Raw genomic sequence first — 22,181 nt, forward strand, 5'->3', positions numbered from 1 at the left:
GTATGAGTTTTAAAAGAAACAAATATTAAAGGTAAGGTGTGTAACTTTTTCAATGTTGAAATATTTCAGTTAATCTCAGTTTAATAGACAATTATAAGTAAGCCACTCGTTGCTTGAATTCCCTGAAGGGTAACAACAGTTAGTTTCACTCCGATTGTGTTCATACCATTCTAAACTAAAGTGTAAGAGCAGTGCATATGTGTTAAGAGATATGTCTCTTTACATTTAATTTTGTGACCATTTTTGTGTGTAATATGAGCCAGTTGGTGACGTGAAGTGAGTCAGCGTCAGTCAGTGTTTAAATACAACAGCACTCTGTGATCACTCATATTACTACTACACTACTAAAGCTAGGAAATATCTTTAAATGGCTTTAAAATAACAACTTCAGCATTAAGTCTCATCACAGCTGAGAGACACAACAGACTGCTTAATTACAAAAACTCAAGGCACTTACCTCTAACTGGAGTTTCCACATTGGAGAGGAAATACTGTTCAAAATGGCGGAGGAGATTGCGGTTTCTATAGTGAAAGACTCTTGCACACCAGCTACCGCGAAATAGGGAGGAATACCCCTGCTTGGACGGCTATTTTTCCACTGAGATAATAGGATGCATTTCACCAAAATGACATTATCTTCAGAAAGCTGACTAACACACGACAGCATCTCTGCTCAGGAGAGACAACTACACTCCATATCTCTCTCTCTCTCTCTCTCTCTCTCTCACACACACACACACACATACACATACATACATCCTTGTTTCTCCAATAAATTGTTAGAAACAGCTAAAGCATGATACTATTTCTAAAGTGACATTTTTGTATTACTAATGAAGGCTTGGACACATCGTTTGGTTTGAACCAGCAATGGCAGATTCTGATCCATCGCGTAAGAAAGTAGTTCCATGCACAAATGTGTTTTTTGTGATCGTACTCAGTTTGTTTATTGAACTGTGGTATATAAGCAATATCACACTCGCAATCATGATATATGGCCCTAAATCAGCACTGCTGTGATTACCTCGTGCCTGCGGCCAAATCACAGTAGTGCTGATGCAGGGCCATATCGCACTCTTGCTCGTGTGATATTGCTTAAATATATATTCAGTTGAAGTCAGAAGTTTACATACACTTAGGTTGAAGTCATTAAAACTAATTTTTTTAACCAATCCACAGATTTCATATTAGCAAACTATAGTTTTGCCAAGTCGTTTAGGACATCTACTTTGTGCATGATACAAGTAATTTTTCCAACAATTGTTTACAGACAGATTGTTTCACTTTTAATTGACTATATCACAATTCCAGTGGGTCAGAAGTTTACATACACTAAGTTAACTGTACCTTTAAGTAGCTTGGAAAATTCCAGAGAATGATGTCAAAGATCTTACTTTTTGGAGAAATGTCCTCTGGTCTGCTGAAACAAAAATTGAACTGTTTGGCCATAATGACCATCGTTATGTTTGGAGGAAAAAGGGTGAGGCTTGCAAGCCGAAGAATACCATCTCAGCCGTGAAGCATGGGGGTGGCAGCATTATGTTGTGGGGGTACTTTGCTGCAAGAGGGACTGGTGCACTTCACAAAATAGATGGCATCATGAGGAAGGAAAATTATGTGTATATATTGAAGCAACATCTCAAGACATCTGCCAGGAATTTAAAGCTTGGTCGCAAATGGGTCTTCCAAATGGACAATGACCACAAGCATATCTCCAAAGTTTTGGCAAAATGGCTTAAGGACAACAAAGTCAAGGTATTGGAGTGGCCATCACAAAGCCCTTACCTCAATCTGATAGAAAATTTGTGGGCAGAACTGAAAAAACGTGTGCGAGCAAGAAGGCCTACAAACCTCAGTTACACCAGTTCTGTCTGGAGGAATGGGTCAAAATAATGGCAATGATACCAAATACTAGAAAAGTGTATGTAAACTTCTGACACACTGGGAATGTGATGAAAGAAAGAAAAGCTGAAATAAATATTTCTCTCTACTATTATTCTGACATTTCAAATTCTTAAAATAGTGATCCTAACTAACCTAATACAGGGAATGTTTTCCATGATTAAATGTCAGGAATTGTGGAAAACTTAGTTTAAATGTATTTGGCTAAGGTGTATGTAAACTTGTGACTTCAGCTGTATGTATATATATATATATATATATACACGAGTGCAAGCGTATGTGAGTGTGAGCGTGTGTGTGTGTGTGCGCGTGCGAGTGCGAGCGTATGTGTGTGTGTGAGAGCGTGTGTAAATGCGGGGGAGAAGGTGCAGTATGTAAGATTCAGAAACCCTTGTTATTAATGACACCTGTGGCCGTTAAGTGAACTGCAGCCAGCTACCTGTTGCTCGTTCTCACACTTGTGCACACACTCCATAGAGACGCGAGGGAGCAAGCCAGCAACGGCCAAAACAATGACATAGGCTGTGTCTCATTTGGAAGGCTGCATGCTAGGTAGGACGCGTCCTTTGAAGGCTGCAGTATACTGAGTGTCCTCCTTTAAACAAGCCTCATTTAAATGAGATGGCCTTCGTAGGACAAACGGAAACGGAACGTAACATGGTTGCTATGACAGCACGCCACTCTTTAACAAGAGCAAGCACTTTGAGTGAGAAGGGAACAAAGTCCCTTTAGAAAGGAATGTATGAGGTACATCTTAGGAGAGTTATAATGATGTAAAGAGAAAAGAAAATAGATTTTACAGGTGTACTTTTAGTCTAATACTTTATTTTAATTATATATTAATATAATTATACATATTATATACTCTGCACCCATCTACTGAGGTACTTCAACTTGGGAATTAACATTCCTTGCGTTTGAACATCATATTTACCGGCAAATTGGCGTAATTGTTTTTTTAGACATTTCCGTTGAAGCAAAGAATTGTGGGTTGTAAGTGCCCACGAAGGATACACCTCATGCATCCTCCGAATTCCCGTGAAAGAAGGTCACATTCGAAGGCTGCATTCGAAGTGTCCTACTCGCTTTTCTGAAACGATACAGCCTCGATAACCCATGCGGCCGACAAATGCGATCTCCGGAGGACGCAGCCTCCAAACGAGACACAGCCATAATGTACCGTAGAGACTGAACATGATTTACCGGCATCATGCTGACAGATGAGGTAGCGTAATTAAAATTACACAGTTATGATTGTTTTACTACAAACTTTGAGACTAAACTAAAACTACTTATCAGCTAACATAGCATACTGATACATACATACAGCTACATACTGCCGAACTATACCAGACAGTTTACTGTTGCACTGCACTGTTATGTTGCACTATTGTATGTTTTGTGTGTCATATGTTGTACTATGATCAAGAAACCAGCATATTTGTTTAAATTTATCTTGTATACCTGACTTTTAGTATAAAGAGAAGATTGTTTAAATTATTTGAAAGTTGCAAAGGAAGGTAGCTTGCAATTCGTCAGCATTAGCAGGCAAGATCAAGTTAGCTAAAATTACACAGATCAATCCTTATGGCACTATATTTCACATGCTTTGCTGTTATTTAAGCTTACCTGTCCAATAAGAAGAGTGCCAATTCAGGGTCGGTTTTGATCCCGAAAACCAAATGAAGGTGCCTCCAGGAATAAAATGCCCTGCCGATGTTCACTCTAGTTTTCACTTGATCACATTCCCGCTTAGCCAGATGTGATTCAGTAGATAAATGTTTTTTTTTTTTTTTTTTGGCTTACCCTGAGTTTGTGTAGGAGTAACTCCTGTGTAAGTATAAAGCTTAAACGGTGAAGCATGTAATTTTGCACCATAGCATCCAGACTGATCTCACCGTGAATTTGATGACAGTCGGTCAAGTTTACCGGTACAACTAACCAGTAAGTATATATATATATATATATATATATATATATATATATATATATATATATATATATATATATATATATATATCGATGTACCACAAATACGTTCTATATACATATATACAACACAAAAGACATAAATGTCACCATTTCAAAGACATTACACATAACAATTAACATAATTAATGTAAATTCCCTCTCATATAAAAGGTAAGTATCACTGTTCTCCCCTTTAGAACACAAACATGGTTTCGTCGGCTTCCAGTGGCACTGCGTTGATGCGACGCGGGTCTAACGTCATAAATGTCAGCCGCTAGCAAGCGCTCAGGTTAGCCACCGACGCAGCCTCTGTCATCCGATAGATCAACTCCACCAACACTAATATGCAACAGGTAAGTACAAACAAACACTAACACGAAACAGGTAAGTACAAACAAACAATCAACGTCATGTGTTTATGACTGTGGATGTATGAAGACAGAGGGAAAAATCTGTTGGTGCGGGAAAATTTCTGTGCGCTCATGATCAGCATGTGCACCCGTGCCTCCGAAAGCGGATAGCGGTAGGGGAATGAATGGAGTGTTTGGTGTGTGTATGAGTGCCAGCGCTTATTAGCCAACAGGGACGGTCCACTCCGTCACACAAGATTAATACATAACGTACACCCAAGGGCGTAGATTCCAGGGGGGATGGGGGAGGTAAGCCCCCCAATAATCAAAACAAGTAAACCCCCCCCAATATTTATACCATGATCAATGGAAACATGTAAATGCTTCACGCTGCACGCCAAATCTACACCATTGTGTACACCCAACACATTTCATCTGAATGTATCAAACTGTTCACTCAAGCAACACCATAAACTATCAAAGAGTCATGACATTAAATATTCATGAATGAAATTGGTTACTTACAGTTTTTCATCCAATAGTCCAATTTTAACTGCCCCATCTTTCAATAACAGTTCCTCTGCAAAGCTTGAATCATATTGTTTCACAAGTAATTCACACAAAAATCTTCTGAATACACAAACATAATTCAACCCACGGTGATGTTGGGTGCTTCAGCCAGCTTCAACAGGCCAAAGCAGAGACGCTTGTCTTAACATCTCACATTTTCCTGGTTTGTTTACACACAGAAGTGCATGTGTTTCTCCCAGTCAGTGGCAGCAGCAGAATGAGACGTGTTTTTTGCCGCTTTTAAAACTCGTCGCACATCGCCGGAAATGCGTAAAAACAATCAAAAACGTCCATCGAGTGCATGTTTACAAAATACAATTTTTACCATATTTACAATTGAAAATATCAAATCAAATCAAATCACTTTATTGTCACACAGCCATATACACAAGTGCAATGGTGTGTGAAATTCTTGGGTGCAGTTCCGATCAACATAGCAGTTGTGACAGTGATGAGACATATACCAATTTACAATAACATCAAATTAACACAACACAATAGAAACATCTGTTATACACATAATTACACTCAACAGTATACAAATAATAACATACACTGTACAGTATACAATACGCACTATATAGATACACATTATTCAATAAAAATAAAAAATAAAAATATATAAAAAAGTATATATATATATATATAGAATGTACAGTATTGTAATGTATTGACATTCAGGCTGTCGGTTGATAGTCAGTTGTTAAGAGAGAACATAATATAATAATAATAATAATATAATTTATGACAGTCCGGTGTGAGATATAAGAGTAAGGGTAATAAAGTGCAGTGCTGATGTATTTTGATCGTGGGAGATCAAGAGTTCAAAAGTCTGATTGCTTGGGGGAAGAAGCTATCATGGAGTCAGCTGGTGCAGGTCCTGATGCTGCGATACCGCCTACCTGATGGTAGCAGTGAGAACAGCCCATGGCTCGGGTGGCTGGAGTCTCTGATGATCCTCCGAGCTTTTTTCACACACCGCCTTGTATATATTTCCTGGAGGGAGGGAAGCTCACCTCCGATGATGTGTCTGGCAGTTCGCACCACCCTTTGCAGTGCTTTGCGGTTGTGGGCGGTGCTATTGCCGTACCAGGCGGAGATACAGCCAGTCAGGATGCTCTCCACAGTGCAGGTGTAGAACCGTGTGAGGGTGTGGCAGTTCATTCCAAACTTCCTCAGCCGTCTCAGGAAGAAGAGGCGCTGATGAGCCTTCTTCACAACGACTTCAGTGTGGATGGACCATGTGAGTTCCTCAGTGATGTGGACACCCAGGAACTTGAAGCTGCTGACTCTCTCCACTGGTGCTCCATTGATGGTGATGGGACTGTGTTCTCTGTCTTTTCTTCTGAAGTCCACCACAAGCTCCTTTGTCTTACTGACGTTGAGGGAGAGGTTGTGCTCCTGACACCAGTGTGTCAGAGTGTGTACCTCCTCTCTGTAGGCTATTTCATCATTGTCAGTGATCAGACATACCACCGTCGTGTCATTAGCAAACTTAATGATGGCATTGGAGCTATGTGTTGCCACACAGTCATGTGTGTACAAGGAATACAGTAGAGGGCTGAGAACACAGCCCTGCGGGGCTCCAGTGTTGAGAGTCAGTGATGAGGAGATGTTGCTGCCTATTCTAACCACCTGGCGTCTGCTTGACAGGAAGTCCAGGATCCAGCTGCACAGCGAGCTGTTTAAGCCCAGAGCCCGGAGTTTCTCATCTAGCTTGGAGGGCACTATGGTGTTGAATGCTGAGCTGTAGTCTACAAACAGCATTATCACATAAGTGTTCTTTTTTTCCAGGTGGGAGAGAGCAGTGTGTATTGTAGATGCAATGGCATCATCAGTGGGTTGTTGCGGTAAGCAAACTGCAGCGGGTCAAGAGAGAGTGGCAATACAGAGCAGATGTAATCTCTGATTAGTCTCTCAAAGCATTTGCTGATGATGGGGGTCAGAGCAACAGGACGCCAGTCATTTAAACAAATTATTTTTGATTGTTTTGGAACAGGCACAATGGTGGATGTTTTAAAGCATGTGGGGACTACAGACAAAGAGAGGGAAAGGTTGAAAATGTCCGTAAAAACACCAGCTAGCTGGTTCGCGTACGGTCTCATGATGCGGCCCGGAATGCCGTCTGGGCCCGCGGCTTTGCGGATATTCACCCGTCGGAAGGATCGTGTTACATCCGCTACAGAGATGGAGAGTGAACTAGCTTCAGCCGCGAGAGCTCTCTCCGCGACGGCTGTGTTATTTCCCTCGAAACGAGCATAAAAAGTATTTAGCTCATCCGGTAGAGAGGCAGCGGTGTTCATGGCGGAGTTTTTATTCCCTTTAAAGTCCGTGATGATGTTAATTCCCTGCCACATGCTTCTAGAGTTGGTGGTGTTAAACTGTCCTTCAGTCTTACTCCTGTACTGGCGTTTTGCAGTTCTGATAGTTTTTCGGAGGGCATAACTGGATTGTTTATGCTCCTCCACGTTCCCGGAATTAAAAGCGGAGGTCCGCACATTAAGTGCCGCGCGAACATCACTATTGATCCAAGGTTTCTGATTCGGATAGATTTGTACAGTTCTGGTCGGAACGACGTCCTCAACGCACGTTCTGATGAAACACATTACGCTATCAGTGTAAAGCTCGATGTCGTCATCAGAGGCGGACCGGAACATCTCCCAGTCCGTGTGATCAAAACAGTCTTGTAGCGTAGAATCTGATTAGTCCGACCAGCACTGGATCGTTCTGAGGGTGGGTGCTTCCTGCTTCAATTTCTGCCTGTAAGCGGGCAGAAGCAGAATGGAAGAGTGGTCCGATTTGCCAAATGGTGGGCGGGGGAGGGATTTGTAGCCATCCCGGAACAGAGAGTAGCAATGGTCCAAAACCCGGTCCCCTCGTGTGTTGAAACTAATGTGCTGGTGATATTTTGGTGCGACTGATTTTAAACTGGCTTTATTAAAGTCCCCGGTCACAATGAACGTGGCCTCAGGGTGCGTGGTTTCCTGCTCACTTATACTCCCATACATTTCCTTGAGTGCCCGGTCTGTGTCGGCTTGTGGGGGGATGTACACAGCAGTGATAATGACCGCTGTGAATTCCCTCGGTAGCCAGAATGGTCGACACAGAAGCATAAGAAATTCCAGATCAGGAGAGCAGAAAGACTTGATAGAATGTACGTTCCTCTGATCACACCAGGATTTGTTGATCATAAAACATACACCACCACCTCTGCTTTTACCTGAGAGGTCTTTCGCTCTGTCCGCTCGGTGCACGGAGAACCCCGCGGGTTCAATGGCTGAGTCTGGAATCTTCGCAGACATCCAAGTTTCTGTTAGGCAGATAATGCAGCAGTCCCTTGTATCTCGTCAGAAAGAGATCCGTGCTTTCAGCTCGCAGACCTTGTTATCCAGAGACTGAACATTTGCCAGTAGAATAGTGGGTAGCAGGGGTCGATTTGCGCAGTTTCTTACTCTGATGAGAACGCCGGCTCTGTTTCCCCTTTTCCTCCTACGTTTCCGCGGCCGTGCTGCCCAGACAAAGGGCTCCGCTTGCGTGTTTGTAAACAGCGGGTCGGCATTGAGGAATGTGAAGTCCGGTTTACGGTGTGAGATTGCTGAACCAATGTCCAAAAGTGTTTGTCTGTCGTAGACAATAAGGCAGACAACATCCAAGACAAAAAACATAAGAATTGTGAACAAAACGAACAAAACAAACAAAACATTACTATGTTGTGTCGGAGCTCGCAACGCAGCAGCCATACTCGGCGCCATCTTGAGTCCTCATTGGAGAATAGCACAGATATGTGAAAAAAATGGTCCAGGATGCCTTCCAAACAGCACAACAGCAAGACAGTGCAGCTGAATGAAACACAATGGGGGTCTTCATTTTAGAGTTATAACTTGACATCGCATCTTTTAAAAGTGGCATGAGATGTATGATAATGGTCAGAGCATTCATCTAGTGCTCGTTTATGTAGAAAAACATTTAAATCCAGACAGGCACATGACAGGCCCATCTCTCAACTCTTCACTTGTGTGACTGACTGAGCACCAGTGGGCGGGCCAAGGGTGCAATGACGGAAAAATAGGCATTGTATATGCAGATGTATTTGGTCCTTGTAATGTCACAAGTTCCACAAATTCCAAACGAGCCATTTTTGCAGCTTGGTTTTAATAAATGCTATTTTTCTACTGAGGAAGTTTTCAGTTCTGAAACTTACAGTATGTTTTATTGTACAATGACCTCTTAAATGTCAAAAGTTGATTCCTCATGTCATGACCCCTTTAAAGCTTATTTAACAAACGTTAGTAGAGACAGGTGTTCAAAACATGGTAAATTATACTATCTTTTGATAATCGTACACCTGTAGCACAAATACTAACATTGCAGAATTGTTTATGAATTGGGTTGCTAGGAGACATCTCTGGTGACAGTCGAACACTAATGGGAGCATTACAATTTTGTTTCCTTAAACGTCATCTTCCGAGCATCTGGCAATGGGGTGCATATGGTCGGAGATTGGAGATATCAAGTAGGAATATCCCACATCCGACTTGAATGGAACACGGCATTAATACTGGCTTATTGTGATAATTGATTTTAGTGTGTTTTTAAGCAATATTTATTTGATCTCTGTACAGCACTTTGGTTTACTTTTGTGGTTTTAAATGTGCTTTGTAACCCTTTTGTTCCCTTACAAATAATCTAGAGTTCTGGCAAACTAGCCACAAACTTGGCACAAATTTGCCACACATTATTTTCACATGCAAATTAACTTGTGATTTGCCACAAATGTTTGCCAGAAGTTTGCAGCTCTTCACCGGTAGTGGTGAACTTGCAACAAACCTTAGGCAACAATATATAATTTGCCGGAAATTTGCAGCAAAGCTCATTTGCATGTGAATAGGATCAGTGGCGAAATTTGTGGCAAATTTGCCATGAATTCTCGATTTTTGAAAGGGTTGAGTTGTGTTGAGCTTGTGAGCTAACTGAAGAAAACAGTACAGAGAAATGTTTAATTTGACCATTTATACCTCTGGTTTAATAATATGATAAGTGACATATAATTTAAAAGTTATTCTTTGCTATATTTACATAGTTAAGATACCATGAATCATACAGCAATTGGCTAGTTGCATATGACGGCCATATTTGATTACTGGTTTAGTGAGTGTGGTCATAGCCACTTCCGGTTTTCTTACAAAAATCGTGAGTTCGTGGCAAATTTGCCACTGATTATTTAAACATGTAAATGAGCTTGGCAGCAAATTGTCCATTGTTGCCAAAGGTATGCTGCAGGTTCACCACTACCAGTGAACAGCTGCAAACTTCTGGCAAACATCTGCAACTCATTTGCATGTGAAAATAATGCCAGAACTCTAGATTTTTTGTAAGAGGGTCCAGACACCACTGAAAATGGCATTTATAATAAAGATCACGCACATTCAGAAAAGGTTTTTAGCTGAAATCGGTCTCTGCTTATCAAAATTAAAACTCTGGCCCCAGTAGCCAAAGCTGGAAGTGTTGTTGAACATATGGGCACGTGTGAGCTCCAGTTTCCAGGTGAAATGTCCACCACAGAGTGATGCTAAATGTGACTTGTTTTCAGCTGTTATGAAATACAGTCAACAACAATGCATATTTCATAAACCATATGCCCTAAACCCTAAACCTAACCGTTAGTGGAGAAAAAAGGTAAACTTAGAGGGAAAATGCAACCTCAGAATTTCACGCCATTGTTTGAGCCAATTGTTGATATATTGGGCTGGATAGAATGCACAAACAAGCATATATATAAAATCATGATTACTTAGGTGAGACGAAGAGTACAGTTGTATACGTAACCTTATAAAAGCTCTTTTGTTCTACATTGAGCAAGAGTGCCTCATGAAGTTAGCCATGTTACTGTCACATGACCAGCTGAATACTACTCACTTAATCTCAGTAACTGCCCTGTTATTGGACACTTTCACTCAAGGATTTCATTGATCCCGTTTTACTGTGCATAGTGACTTTCTACAATGGCACTGGTAACTGAAAACTACAGTGTTTGAATGATGTAGCATCCAGGCCACTAGGTGTCAGTGTAAGCCTTAAAAAAAATTACTGAGTGCACCTTTAATTAATTGTGAAGCTGGATAGGAGAAATTATTTTTAACCGATCACCTTTAAACAATGAAAAACCACCTCTGACCATTACTTTTATGCAATTGAATGCATCTTGATTAATAAAATGATAATCAAAACACCAAGATTCGCTGGCCTACCTATCGTCTTGATGGACATCTGTGTAGATTCTACAATGTCCTGGTGGCATGGCTTCGGCCTGCAGCAATTTCTGTGTCTCTCTTTTCCCAGCAAAGCCCTCCAGCAGATGAAGTTCATCAAAGTTGCCATCCACACACTCAGACTTTCTGCGACCTGCCCTGCTGGTGTGACCCTGGCCTCCGGTTTGTGACATTTCCACCTCTATATTACTCTTATTCTCCAGGTACATCTTCATTCAGAACAAGAGCTGCAGGGGACAGGAAAGGAACATTGAGGTTAAATGATCTTACTGATGCAGCATATCATATTTTATATTTATGATAACTAGCATCACATTCAGTAGAGACAGGTCTTTTGAGACTTACAGATTAAAAATGTAAGACAAATGTATGTTAGCCTCATACAGTACAATGAATCATAGAAAGAAATTATTAGATAAAGTGCTGCATATCATTTTATTCCATGCACATGCAGCTGCCCCCTCTAGTGTGTCATGTGCATATAGCAAACCAAATTAAATCATGTTTTCATGAAGAACTCATTGGATTGACCAAGACACCTTAGAAAGTATGAATGTACAGGATAAATGTTAGATACTATACACACTAGACCCTTTAAAGTGCATGGTCTAATTTTTGTAGCCCCACAGTCCCTGTGCAATATCAAGTATCTGAGTATCTGAACTGTAAAAAAAAAAAAATTTCATCATTATTCTATCAGAACATTTTTATTTTCATCCATTTAACTGTTTTTTATTTTTTTATTTTTATTTTTATTTATCTTTTTTTGTTATTTCTTCTTTTTTATGCGTTTTCAGAGTTTGAACTTGTCTCTGGAACCATTTTTATTCATTCTACTTAAAGGAATATTCCAGGTTCAGTACTAGGAAAGCTCAATCAACAGTATTTGTGGCATAATTGTGTTACTCCTCTGCTTTTGGCCCATGAGTTATTTTATTATTATTATTATTTTATTATTGTTGTTGTTTTACTGTCATTTATTGTGATACATTTGTGTTGTTGTTCGTATTGTAAAGCAGCCTTGGGTTTTTAGAAAGGTGCTATATATATATATATATATATACGTACAACCCCAATTCTGAAAAAGTTGGGACAGTATGAAAAATTCTAATAAAAACAAAAAGGAGTGATTTGAAAATTATATTTACCCTTTGCTATATTGAAAGCACTACAACTACACATTATATGATGTTTTACCTTGTGAATTTAAATGTTTTTTTTTTTTTAATGTACAGTAATTTCAAATCAGATGATTGCAACATGCTCCAAAAAAGTTGGGACAGTTGAGTGTTTACCACTGTGAAACATCACCATTTCTTTTAATAACACAAATTAAGCATTTGGGCACTGAAGACACAAGTTTGTTAAGTTTAGAAAGCGGAATTTTGGACCTGATACATAATAACAGCTTGGATGGCCCTTTTCCTCTTTGGCCCGGATAACATGATGGCTGTGTTTTTCAAAAACTTTTTTAAATGTGGACTCTTCAGACCAAAAAACACAGTTCCACTGTTCTACTTTCCATCTAAGATGAGACCGAGCCCAGAGAAGTCGGCAGCGCTTCTGGATAGTGTTGATGTATGGCTTCTGCTTTGCATAGTAAAGTCTTAACTTGCATCTGTGGATGCAGTGGCGAGTGGTGTTGACTAACAAAGGTTTACTAAAGTTATCCCAAGCCAATGTTCATGATTTCCATTACAGATGAATGACTTTTTTTAAGACAGTGACGTCCGAGGGATCAGAGATCACGCGCATTCAGAAATGGTTTTCGTCTTGCCCTTTACGCACCAAGATTTGACCATATTCCTTGAATCTTTTAACTATATTGTGCACTGCAGAGGGTGAAATGCCGAAAATCCTTCCAGTTTGTCTTTGGGGAACATTGTTCTCAAAGTGCTGGATTATTTGCTGAAGCATCTGTTGGCAAATTGACAAGTCTTAAATGATCCTTGCTCTTGAAGGCCTAGGCTGTTTTTGGAGGCTCCTTATACAGTATACAGTATTATGACACAATTGCCTCACCTGTTTAACATCTCCTGTTTCACGGCGCCTTGTCATTTCAACTCGTCAAATTGTTATTAGTCTTAAATTAACCCCATCTCAACTTTTTTGGAGCGTGTTGCAATCATCTGATTTGAAATTACTGTACATTTAAAAAAAAAAAAAAAAAAAAAACTGAAATTCACAAGGAAAAACATCATATCATGTGTAGTTGTAGTGCTTTCAATATAGCAAAGGGTGAATATAATTTACAAATCACTCCTTTTTGTTTTTATTAGCATTTTTCATACTGTCCCAACTTTTTTGGAATTGGGGTTGTATAAAACTTATTATTATTATTATTATTTTGATTACCCAAAATTAATGTTTTCTTAAAAAAAGGCAATCAAGGTTACAGTGAGGAATTTACAATGGAAGTGAATGGGGCCCATTTTTGGAGGGTTTAAAGGCAGAAATTTAAAGCTTATAATTTACAAATGCACTACATTAATTCTTCTGTTAAAAGTCGTGTATTATTCGAGCTGTAAAGTTGTTACAAGGGTCGTTTTAGGGATGACAGCATTACATCGTCATGGCAACGAAGTTGTACTATTGTATGCAATTTTATGCAGAAAAGGTTAGAAAGCGAATTATCACACTCAAATCAGTTTAACACGCACATAGTTTACGACTTGTGGCTATACTTTTGAAACAGTGAGTATTTTAACTTTTACTGATTTGCGCCATTTACTTCTATTGTAAGTGTCTCACTCTAACCCGGATTTTGGCTGGGACAAATCGAAATTAACTTTGAATTGCTTTGCGATCCAAGGTGGGCATTACTTGAAGTGGGCGTATCTTGTAGTGGGTGTCCCTTGTTGTCTTGCGGGATACACTTGAGTTTTTCAGCTGAAACACTGCCCCCAGTGCCCGAAACTGTAAGTGTTGTTGAATTAATGGGCATGTGAGCTCCAGTGAAATGTCCACCACAGATTTGTGCCAAAAGTTAGTTGTTTTCAATTGTAAATGATGGAATACAGTCAACAGCAATGCATGAACCTAACTGTAATTTAAAGGCTGGCACTTAAAAAGTTACAGTATCGCTAGATATGGCTCCATCCCTCCAATATTGTAAGTACTGTATACATTTTTATTTATATTTTTAATTTGAATGTTTAGCCTGTTTTATCGTCTGCTGATACGAAAATTTCAAAGAGTAATTTCACACCTCTCCTCAACAAGTTTTGAGGTATTATTCATGCCATATCACAAATAGTGTGTAATGAGTTATGCAGCAAACCATAAATATGAGCAGCAGCCACTGATAGTTAATAGTGACGTAATAGTGATGGTTGCCTTAGGTTTGCCTGAGTCTGACTTTATTTAAGAGCTCCCCCTAATGGAATTCTGAAACAAAGCAGGGCATTAAAATAGCAAATCAATCTCCAATTTTGCTAGCAGACTGCCTTCTGGAGGAATTCTCCAGAGCAGCTGATCGAACTTACTGAATATTTATTTTCAACAAAGCAAGGCCACAATACAGAAACAGATTGTGACATCAACTCACACACGTTCCCTTAGGGCTATATCTGCCTATGACCAATCCTTTTGATTTGTTTGCACAGAAAATAGAGAGCCATTGTGTTCTTGAGACAACCACCTATGTTTGTACTCCAGCAAACTCTTTCTTCAACCTCAGGAAATTAGTATATTGAAAAAAAAACAACAACAAAAAAACACAAGAAACACCAGACATGGTTGTCGTTTTATGGCTCAACTAATCAATGAAAAGCTAAAACAATAATATTTAGGGAATAATAAGATAAAGCTTCGCTACAATTTCCAGGGTAATTGGATTAGGACTGGAGGTGGCCCTTTTTTAACAGAGCTGTCGTGTGTTACAGTGCAGTAACAGAGGAAGGTGAGTGTGTTGAATGCTCAGGGACTGCATGAATGGACACCTACTGGGCATATCAGTGACCTGTGACCAAGGACTAGTGACCGGTGCTTGTTTGATTTCTGTTTGTCACTGCTGCCAAATCAAACTAGCTCCATTGTACAACTGGTTAAAACAAGGTTTTCACTGTAAGTGTGTTAGGCCTGCCTGCAGAGACATGTAATCTGCTGTAGCGTGTAGAGTGAGTGAAATGGATTACTCTTTCTCCACCTATTCAAATTTTAACTTAGGTGTGGATGACATTGAATAACATCAACGTAGGTGTGGATGACATTGAATAACGTCAGCTAACATGGCTCAGAGTGAGGTATTCTGCAAACTTCTGGTATTTGAGAGAGAAAGAGAGAAAAAAACACATTAAATCCTCTTTTGAATTATTGTCCAACCTAGTTCAGACTCTCAAAATTAAATAGGCTGTGTTTGCCAAGCTACCTTAATATAAACTTTTCCTTGTCAAACTTTGTCATGTCAAGCCAGTGGTCCTGACTTTTATTATTTTATTCCCTTGTTTTATTTCTCTCTATCTACTGAATTGATTATTAATCTATTGATTAATAATTTAACTTTGGTATATTATTTTACTATATTGGAAAATGTTTTATACTCAGATCAGCTAAATACTAAATTTGCACATGGCATTATCTCTCTCTCTCTCATATATATATATATATATATATATATATATATATATATATATATATATCGCACTCTTGCTCATGTGATATTGCTTAAATATATATTCAGTTGAAGTCAGAAATTGACATACACTTAGGTTGAAGTCATTAAAACTAATTTTTTTAACCACTCCACAGATTTAATATTAGCAAACTATAGTTTTGCCAAGTCGTTTAGGACATCTATTTTGTGCATGACACAAGTAATTTTTCCAGCAATTGTTTACAGACAGATTGTTTCACTTTTAATTGACTATATCCCAATTCCAGTGGGTCAGAAGTTTACATACACTAAGTTAACTGTGCCTTTAAGCAGTTTGGAAAATTCCAGAAAATGATGTCAAGCCTTTAGACAATTAGCTTCTGATAGGAGGTGTACTGAATTGGAGGTGTACCTGTGGATGTATTTTAAGGCCTACCTTCAAACTCGGTGCCTCTTTGCTTGACATCATGGGAAAAGAAATCAGCAAAGGCCTCAGAAAAAAAATTGTGGACCTCCACAAGTCTGGTTCATCCTTGGGAGCAATTTCCGAATGCCTGAAGGTACCACGTTCATCTGTACCAACAATAGTGCGCAAGTATAAACACCATGGGACCACGCCGCCATCATACCGCTCAGGAAGGAGAAGCATTCTGTCTCCTAGAGATGAACGTAGTTTGGTGCGAAAAGTGCAAATCAATCCCAGAACAACAGCAAAGGACCTTGTGAAGATGCTGGAGGAAACAGGTAGACAAGTATGTATATCCACAGTAAAACAAGTCCTATATCGATGTTGGGCCTCATGTCCTCAGACAGGAGACAAAGGCAGGCCTACACATAATCATAAAGCCTGACTGAGGCCTGTAGGAACACTCAAAGCCAAACAGCACCTAAATCAAACAAAGGGAGTCCAAACAGGCTACAGATCCCATCAAGCCATGCTCACTTTACGCCTAGGTGTAAAATTCTGAAGGATCAAACTCTCAACTCCTATTGGATGAAACACATGACAGAACGTGTCCCTCAACCATGATGTCATCGAGAGTATAAAACCCTGGAAATTCCTTCTAAGCCTTGAACAGTATTTCAAGCAACAGTATTCACTTCGTCTAGTTGCAGCCCTGCTGCTCCCAGGTGTAGCCTCGCTGCCCAAGGAAGTAAGGTACGTACCTGAACTTTGGCCATACAATCTCCATCTCACCAGACGAGCCGAGATTCTCCGTGTTCCACCGAGCATGCTAACGGATCCGAAGGAGACCGCTGAACAATCCGCGTCTCACCCTTTTGCCTGCAGCAGAAAGAAGATTTCTCTTCCTTCTTCAGCCGAGTCGACTTCGCTGAATTCTCCGCCAACCCGCTGAGAATCAGCTGCCGTACCGCCCGCCAACAGAGCGAGGAAACCACCTCCCGTCATCACCCGAGCTTCGAGGAACTGAGTTGGAGTCAAACGATGGACGAACACACATTCTACCCGTGTCCTCACGTGACTTAAGTAAAAGGTTTATGTCTGGGCCAGTGGTGGACTGGCCATTGGGAGAATTGGGGCTGCATGGGCCGCCGTGTTATTCAGAATGCACCACAAAACGGTGCTGCGATATGCGAAAGGGGGCAGCGATATGCAGAAAAGGACAGCAACCTGCCAAATTTTCTTCCCAGTCCGCCCCTGGTCTGAGCAGAGATAGATTATTATAGTGTGTTATTCTTGTGTATCAAGGTTATTGCTTGTACAGTTTACGGACCGCCGAGTCTGCTCATTGCTGCTAATAATACTTAAGGTATTACTGTAACTTACTGTTACCATGAATGAGATTTGTTGTGTTGTCGTCCAACCACGTTGGGCTGTTTGTGCATTTCCACCATCGCGGGTGAGACCGGCACACTGAGTTTAACCATTAAAGAACCAACGACCGCGGCTGACAGATTACGAGCCGCTCACTGTGTCTCTGAGTGATAAAACTAACAGTTGCCGTCTCTCCCACGATAGCTAAACCGGCATTGGTGCTGTCACCCTGTTCTCTCTCTCTCGTACTAACTGCGCACACACACACGACCCCTTACAAACATACCTGCACACACATTTGGCGAACAGATAACTTGGCGATAGAGCCCAGCTTTGTCCCTAAGTTATCGTACCAGCGGAGACACGTGTTAAATGGGCAGATGCCATTAACCAGTCTTTCCGCCCACATTCGCGGCCACATTCTCTGGCTGGAAACCTCGTGTGATACATTCTCCACAAGAGCCAAACCCACCATTTTGTGCACTCCTTCTCTCCTTACACACACACATACAGGTGCATCTCAATAAATTAGAATGTCGTGGAAAAGCTCATTTATTTCAGTAATTTAACTCAAATTGTGAAACTCGTGTATTAAATAAATTCAATGCACACAGACTGAAGTAGTTTAAGTCTTTGGTTCTTTTAATTGTGATGATTTTGGCTCACATTTAACAAAAACCCACCAATTCACTATCTCAAAAAATTAGAATACATCATAAGACCAATAAAAAAAAACATTTTTAGTGAATTGTTGGCCTTCTGGAAAGTATGTTCATTTACTGTATATGTACTCAATACTTGGTAGGGGCTCCTTTTGCTTTAATTACTGCCTCAGTTCGGCGTGGCATGGAGGTGATCAGTTTGTGGCACTGCTGAGGTGGTATGGAAGCCCAGGTTTCTTTGACAGTGGCCTTCAGCTCATCTGCATTTTTTGGTTTCTTGTTTCTCATTTTCCTCTTGACAATACCCCATAGATTCTCTATGGGGTTCAGGTCTGGTGAGTTTGCTGGCCAGTCAAGCACACCAACACCATGGTCATTTAACCAACTTTTGGTGCTTTTGGCAGTGTGGGCAGGTGCCAAATCCTGCTGGAAAATGAAATCAGCATCTTTAAAAAGCTGGTCAGCAGAAGGAAGCATGAAGTGCTCCAAAATTTCTTGGTAAACGGGTGCAGTGACTTTGGTTTTCAAAAAACACAATGGACCAACACCAGCAGATGACATTGCACCCCAAATCATCACAGACTGTGGAAACTTAACACTGGACTTCAAGCAACTTGGGCTATGAGCTTCTCCACCCTTCCTCCAGACTCTAGGACCTTGGTTTCCAAATGAAATATAAAACTTGCTCTCATCTGAAAAGAGGACTTTGGACCACTGGGCAACAGTCCAGTTCTTCTTCTCCTTAGCCCAGGTAAGACGCCTCTGATGTTGTCTGTGGTTCAGGAGTGGCTTAACAAGAGGAATACGACAGCTGTAGCCAAATTCCTTGACACGTCTGTGTGTGGTGGCTCTTGATGCCTTGAGTCCATTCCTTGTGAAGTTCACCCAAATTCTTGAATCGATTTTGCTTGACAATCCTCATAAGGCTGCGGTTCTCTCGGTTGGTTGTGCATCTTTTTCTTCCACACTTTTTCCTTCCACTCAACTTTCATTTAACATGCTTGGATACAGCACTCTGTGAACAGCCAGCTTCTTTGGCAATGAATGTTTGTGGCTTACCCTCCTTGTGAAGGGTGTCAATGATTGTCTTCTGGACAACTGTCAGATCAGCAGTCTTCCCCATGATTGTGTAGCCTAGTGAACCAAACTGAGAGACCATTTTGAAGGCTCAGGAAACCTTTGCAGGTGTTTTGAGTTGATTAGCTGATTGGCATGTCACCATATTCTAATTTTTTGAGATAGTGAATTGGTGGGTTTTTGTTAAATGTGAACCAAAATCATCACAATTAAAAGAACCAAAGACTTAAAGTACTTCAGTCTGTGTGCACTGAATTTATTTAATACACAAGTTTCACAATTTGAGTTGAATTACTGAAATAAATGAACTTTTCCACGACATTCTAATTTATTGAGATGCACCTGTACACCCATTCACACACACACACATCTACCCTCCTCTCATGTATTATAGGCTTATCTGTTACCATAACTAATCATGTTACTGTTTAGTTGGAAGTCGGAAGTTTATCGACTGCATTGTATTGACAATTAATTGATATTACTGCATCGATAAACTTTGTTATACTTTGAAGAGAAGAGTTTTGGTATTGTTCTGCATGCACCTGTGCCAAGGGTTGGCAGGGGATGTCAGTGCTCAGATTCAAGCCTTCATTTTTTCCCTTTTGAATGTTGATGTTCTCCGGACGTTGACTTTCTTAAGAGAACAGTCCTATATTGAGACTGCTATACTGTCTGGTTATAAGTCCCTGATTCCAGGATGGTGCCCCGGCAATATTTACTAAATATTCTATTGATTTTGATAATTGATAGTTATCTTTGATGATTGTTGATTTGAAGGATTAATAAGCTAATGTTGATTCTAATCAATGTTCTATTGATTTTAATAATTATCAAAGATAATTAATTATTGCTAATAACCAAACCCACTCCTGAATGAAGCCCCAACATCGATATCTGCTCAGCAAGAAAGAAGCCAATGCTCCAAAACTGCCATAAAAAAAGCCAGACTACAGTTTGCAAGTGCACATGGGGACAAAGATCTTACTTTCTGGAGAAATTTCCTCTGGTCTGATGAAACAAAAATTGAACTGTTTGGCCAAAATGACCATTGTTATGTTTGGAGGAAAAAGGGTGAGGCTTGTAAGCCAAAGAACACCATCCCAACCGCGAAGCATGGGGGTGGCAGAATCATGTTGTTGGGGTGCTTTGCTGCAGGAGGGACTGGTGCACTTCACAAAATAGATGGCATCATGAGGAAGGAAAATTATGTGGAAATATTGAAGCAACATCTCAAGACTTCAGCCATGAAGTTAAAGCTTGGTCACAAATGGGTTTTCCAAATGGACATTGACCCCAAGCATACCTCCAAAGTTGTGGCAAAATGGCTTAAGGACAACAAAGTCAAGGTACTGGAGTGGCCATCACAAAGCCCTGACCTCAATCCAATAGAATATTTGTGGGCAGAACTGAAAAAGCGTGTGCGGGCAAGGAGGCATACATGCAAACTTCTGACCCACTGGGAATGTGATGAAAGAAATAATAGCTGAAATAATCATTCTCTCTACTATTATTCTGACATTTCACATTCTTAAAATAGTGATCCTAACTGACCTAAAACAGAGAACGTTTTCTACGATTAAATGTCAGGAATTGTGAAAAACTGAGTTTAAATGTATTTGGCTAAGGTGTATGTAAACTTCTGATTTCAACTGTATATATACACATTTATAATACAATTTATCTTCAAAACATTTTAAATCAAAAATGTAGTTTTGTAATTAAATGCATACATAAAAACTATTGATATTTCTCTAAAATATATATATATATAATAATTTCAAGCATTTAAGCATAAATTCAGATCAAGTAAATTCAGTAAAGTCAGTCAAGTGTGTCCAAATTTATACTGATCATTTATCTTAAATGAATAAACAGACAGACTATAGAAGTGTTTTAATATAAAAATAACTTTTTCCCCAATTTTATATATATATATATATATATATATACACACACACACACACACTCACAAAATTAAAAAGCATCAGAAATTTGCATTAATTCTCATAATTTCAACTGAGTGCTGAGGCAGGGAGTTTTTACAACCATTAGGCTTTTCCTCTGAAGCAGAGCGATACTAATCTGTAATGCTTAAAGAACCTTAACACACAAAGCACTCACACACTCTCTAGACTTTACTATACATTCCTCGCTCCCCTCCCTTCCCTCCTCTCCTAGTGTGGGAAGAAAAAAATCAATCCGCTGAAAACTGCATCCAGTAAAAATGTGAAAATGAAACCATTTCAAATCAAATTTAAAATGCAAGGTGAATTTTATGTCAGCAAAGAAAAATCCATCACAATGATATAATACATACAAATGACATGTAGCCTACTGAAATCATCTTCTATGTTGAAATTATTACCAAAATCAAATTTTTAAGCCTGTTTGCAAATTTGACTTAAATACACTTCACTATTGTAAATTTGCATCAACTTGGCATATTTGCTTTAATTCTTCTTAATAGTTTTATAACTTATTTGAAATATTCTCTCTTTATCCTATATACAGAAGTTTAAACTTCTATGAACTGAACTCCTTACCTGCCAGTGCAGAGTATGAAAATGATGATGTGAGGAAGACACCAAAGATGAAGATGATGATGATAAGATTATAAAACTAATCTCTGAAGAAAATTAACTTTAATAAAAAATAAAAAAAAAGTTGAAATGAAGTCCACACACTGGTCTGGCTGGCTCGCGAGTGCCACACACCGGCAAGAGGAGGAGGAAGATGCTCAGTGTGAAATAGCAGGAAGATGAGGACTCAAAAGTGTTGCTCATAGACTCCTTCTAGGAGGTGGAGGGAGTGACCCACAGCAAACTCTGCACGCAGACAGGAGAGAGTGAACAAACTGCCCTCCCTCTTTCTACTCAGACACCTTGTGGAAGTGGACATTCATTAACCCTGGTGTAGTGTTTTACAGGCCTTCCCAATTCCCCCTCCACCCCTTCAAAACAAAAACACAATACACATGGAATTCCTCCAAACACCGACCCTTAAACA

General features: G+C 39.8%; 1 pseudogene; it reads right to left on the bottom strand.

Annotated features, from left to right (window-relative positions):
• Nucleotides 1–22,181, bottom strand: part of LOC127446417 (P protein-like) — a 232,729-nt pseudogene that overhangs the window by 210,226 nt on the left and 322 nt on the right.

Source organism: Myxocyprinus asiaticus, chromosome 9 (assembly GCF_019703515.2).
Source record: "Myxocyprinus asiaticus isolate MX2 ecotype Aquarium Trade chromosome 9, UBuf_Myxa_2, whole genome shotgun sequence".
NCBI lineage: Eukaryota > Metazoa > Chordata > Actinopteri > Cypriniformes > Catostomidae > Myxocyprinus > Myxocyprinus asiaticus.